Genomic DNA, 4,674 nt, shown 5'->3' on the forward strand with positions numbered 1-4,674 from the left:
TTGAAAGCTTTAGTAGATGACGCTGTCAAGGTGGCCTTAGATCAGCAATATGAAGAGTATAGCGAGTCTCGAAGCAGGACCCGATCTGCACCACACTCTAAACCAAAAACCCATTCTGAGCATCACAACAAACCACCCTCGACCCAGTCTAAGCCTAAGAAGGACGGCGATCGGCACTCATCGAATGAGAATAGTGTCCGTCCTAAGAATAAAGTGTTCGATGATACACTTCGCGCCAAGGGTTGCACGTATAAGTATTTTGTTTCCTGCAAGCCCCGAGATTTTACTGGGGAAAAAGGCGCTGTGGATTGCATGTCCTGGCTGGACGAAATGGACACAGTTGTGGACATTAGTGGTTGTGCTAAGAGGGATGTGGTGAAGTTTGTATCCCAGTCATTCAAGGGTGAAGCCCTAGTGTGGTGGAGATCATTGGTTCAAGCCTCTGGGAAGGTTGCTTTGTATAGCATGACATGGGAGCAATTTATTGCTCTCATCAAGGAAAACTACTGCCCTCAGCACGAGGTTGAGAAGATAGAGTCTGATTTCCTATCACTGGTCATGAAGAACCTGGATTGCCAGGCTTACCTCACAAGTTTCAACACCCTGTCGAGATTGGTTTCGTACCTTGTGACCCCGGAACCCAAACGGATCGCGCGTTTCATTGGGGGTTTGGCCCCAGAGATAAAAGTTAGCGTGAAGGCTTCTAGGCCTGCTACATTTAGATCCGTGGCAGATATATCTCTGTCTCTCACACTGGATGTAGTGAGACAGAGATCTCTGAGAAATGCTGATACTGAAAAGAGGAAACGTGAAGATGATGATTCATGTAGGTCAAGCAAGAAGCATCGGGGGAATCGTGACCACAAGAAGGGCTCAGAAACCAAGAAGAATGACCGACAGTCGGGCAATAGGCCCAAGTGCAATGTTTGCAAGAAGCACCATTTCGGAAGGTGCAGGTATGAACAGAAATCCCAGCCGAAGGCATGTGGGATTTGCAAGTCCTCTGAGCATAAGACTCTTAAGTGTAAGAAACTCAAGGATGCAACTTGTTATAGTTGCAATGAAAAAGGGCACATCAAGACTAACTGCCCGAAGATAGTGAAGAAGGCTGAAGATGTAACACCCCAAAACCCGAATGCTTATGTTTGCCGTATGTTCCTATATGACATATCATGAAATAAATGACTAGGCTATTTAACCTAGTAAATTGTATGGTAAAAACTATTAAAAGAGGAAGGTAGTGTCAGTTATGTTTTAAAGGCAAACCTGAGGGGCTAAAGTGGAACAGATGAAAGTTGATTACTAATTAAAAGGTCTATACACACACACAAACACACATACGTGTGTGTTCTTGAAGCTTCAGGAGCTCTCAAGAGCTCCAAACCCTAATTCAACTAAATCACCAAATGGAAGGGTGAATCGAAGCTCAAATTCAAGAAGGAACACGGATTAATGATCACCTTCACGAGGGGATCATAAGGTATGTCTTAAATCTAAGATTGGTGATCATGTGTGAAGTGGGTTATGTTCAAATCCGTGAGTGAATATGAAATTTATCATGTATAAGGGTTAGAATCATCGTATAGAACATGGGTTACGTATGGTTTGTGTTAATTTGATGATTAGAGGTGAAACCCGTTAGTTAGGGTGAAGATGGTGACTAGAATCACCACCTATGTCAAAGTCTTGTTGAAAGATTGATGTATTATGTGGGTATGATGAATTCTTGTTAGATGAATTAGGAGAAATATGAGGATGATATGTTTGATGTTTATGCATGAATGATTTATGTTGATTAGGAAGTGGAATTTGATGAATTATGTATGAGATTAGGAGATTGTGCATGAACTAGTTGTACTTTATGTTTAGAAGGTAGTACATACACCAAGGGTATGATGATATTATGAAGAACTTAAGTTTAGATCACTAATAAGTGATTAATAATGTAGTTATGAAGTGGGTTTTAGATAATGTGATGTAAATTGATGATTTACTTATGTTAATGATGTTTGGAATCAAACATGTGTGTGAATGTTTAAAGAAATCGGATAAGAAATGATAGATTAGCATGTTATAAGGTTGAATGATAAATTCCATATAAGATCCGTGTAATGAAAAGGTTGTGATGAATGATGAATAAGCTAACTATCTTGAGAATGATATATGATAGTTGATGCTTGATAAGTGACATGGAAGCTTGGGAAAGAAGCGGGTCAAATGGAACTTATGTGCACGGGAAGCGTACTCGGATGCAAGGTAAGTTAAGCTTACACCCTCCTTGTAGAATACCTATTCATTGTATAGATTATGAATATGATAAGTTTATAAATGAGGTATGAAGTTCCGACAAGTTTAGATACGGGTCGGAACATGTGTTCATGAAAAGAAACTAAGTTTGATGGTTAAAAAGGGATAAAAGGGTAGTATGGTAATTTTGGTTGTGAATTAACAAAGGAATAAGTTACATGGATGGGATGATGGATAATTAAAATCCCACAAGGATAAAATGGATATTTAGATAAAACGGGTCAAATGGTGAAGATATCACCATTTGGCGATATCGACTAATGAATTGTTTTGTCAAGCGTTGTGAATTCACAAAATGAATAGCGAAAGGAAATTCGTTGCTATTAACGAGCAATTCAGCGGATGAAGTATTAAAACGGGTCATAGCTTTGATCCGAGCCAGGTATGTGTAGTTAGAGTTATAGTTAAGTAGTGAGATTGGCTAAATATGCAATGAAGTCCTTTGTTGTAAAGGATGGAGCGAAGTTGACAAAAATGCCCTTGATAGGTATATCGGGCGAATGACTTTAAAAGGTTGTTTAGAAACAAGCCATTAGATTAAATGATTACTTTGGACATGTATGAAAGCGAAAAGTATGATCTTTGCGAGTCAAAGTCCTTAAAAATGCGTAAATACCCTTAACGGGTCAAAATAAAATTTAAGTGGAAATGGATTGGGATGTTGTAAGAAACCCGTGATTGGGACCTTATATGATAGACGACGTTGAAATTATAAGGTTCATGAGGAATTTAGGTTAGACAATCAAGTTATGTTGATATATGCATTAACGGGTCAAAATTTGGTAGAAGGGTAATAAGCTGAAGGTTTAGAAGTCATAAATTATGGTAGTCCAAATATTGGATTTTCACTCCATGTGATGGAGAATTAAATTACGGTTGTGTAGGAAAAAGAATCGAGTAAAACGGATAAACGGTTTGAAAGTTACGGCCGTTTTCGTAAAAATAATAAGCCGAAAACGTATAAGTTAAGAATTTCCTTAACCCAGATGTTAAATTTCAAGTTCACATGATAGAATGTTAATTTACGATAATGTAGGAAGAAACGGGAGGTAAAACAGACAAACGGTTTGAAAGTTACGGCCGTTTTCGTAAAAAGGATTAAACCGGTAAATCTGTAGCTGGGCTGCAGCGTAACCTACGGCTCAGCGTAGGCTACGGTACTGGAAGGGCTGTTTTGTTGATTAATCTGTAGCTGGGCTGCAGCGTAACCTACGGCTCAGCGTAGGCTACGGTACTGGAGGGGCTGTTTTATTGATTATTAATGGACTGTAAGCTACGGTTTGTAGACTGTAGCCTACGACAGGATTGATAAAATTGTTATATGTTGTTGTTTGATGGTGTATGAGGTAAATTATGATATTTTACAACTTTTTACACTTATAATACTAACATTTAAAGGTTTTAAATGTGGTTTGGGTCTCTAAGTATAGGGAACTCATTCTAATCAATTTCTAAAGCCTTATAAACAATGTTAAGATAAATTTGATATTAAGAAAGATAAGGAAGGCATGTATATTTATGAAAGGATGAGAATGTAAATCGTTGTGATAAAAGATTATGATCTACACGATACGGTATGATCGTCAAGGACGATGATGTATAAAGTATGCATTATAAAGTGAATGTAATATGCTAACATGAGTTCCAATATGACGAAGAGATGTGAAAAGTCAAGGAGGAAACTTATTTATGTTTATAATGTGTGCTAACTTTATGAATGTATGTGGTGAGCGCAGGTTGATCGGGTCATGGAGGATTAACAAGGGACAGAGATCGTGGACCGAGTCACATGAAGGATTGTACGGGGTGTCTAAGAATGTAATTTGTTATACATAAGTTATGTTTTATTCTATAATTGAGTTAGTTTGATGTATTCAATATAAAGGAGTTATTTTAAAAGTGAACTTTCAAGTAAGACATAAGGTTTATAATGAAAGAAATTTTATGGCATGAACTTCCGCTGCGAATTTTGTCAATTACGTGTTAGGGTCTTACAAGTTGGTATCAGAGCCCTGGTTTGAGAGAATCAAGTACAAGAGTATAGGTACTTGAACTCAAACATGTGTGCTCTTATGATAAGGACCCGTACAATCCATGACTCGATCAAGATCTAAAGGTAGAAATTGAATGAAAGCGTGTATGTATGCACTCATATGAAGAAGCTAATGGTTTTGTATGTGCCAGGTAAGCTTAAAAGTTTGAAGAGGATGATCCGTGAATGCAGTCTAAGATGGACGCTAAGGCAGGCAATGATGCGAATGGATTGACGGACCCTAGGTACACAATGTTAATATGTATGGGTACCGTTGTTAAAAGAAAAAAAAAGGAAGAAATCTCCTTGGGAGGGTAAGTACTAAACGGAAGACA

At 38.1% G+C, this 4,674-nt stretch overlaps 1 long non-coding RNA gene across 1 annotated transcript; it reads left to right on the plus strand.

Moving 5' to 3' along the window:
* The first annotated feature begins 2,197 nt into the window (after positions 1 to 2,197).
* Positions 2,198 to 4,255, plus strand: LOC110882599. Its single transcript, XR_002560141.2, has 2 exons — positions 2,198 to 2,256; positions 4,044 to 4,255. It is a non-coding gene; the product is annotated as an uncharacterized LOC110882599 (long non-coding RNA).
* Positions 4,256 to 4,674: the final 419 nt, after the last annotated feature.

Source organism: Helianthus annuus, chromosome 10 (assembly GCF_002127325.2).
Source record: "Helianthus annuus cultivar XRQ/B chromosome 10, HanXRQr2.0-SUNRISE, whole genome shotgun sequence".
Lineage (NCBI taxonomy): Eukaryota > Viridiplantae > Streptophyta > Magnoliopsida > Asterales > Asteraceae > Helianthus > Helianthus annuus.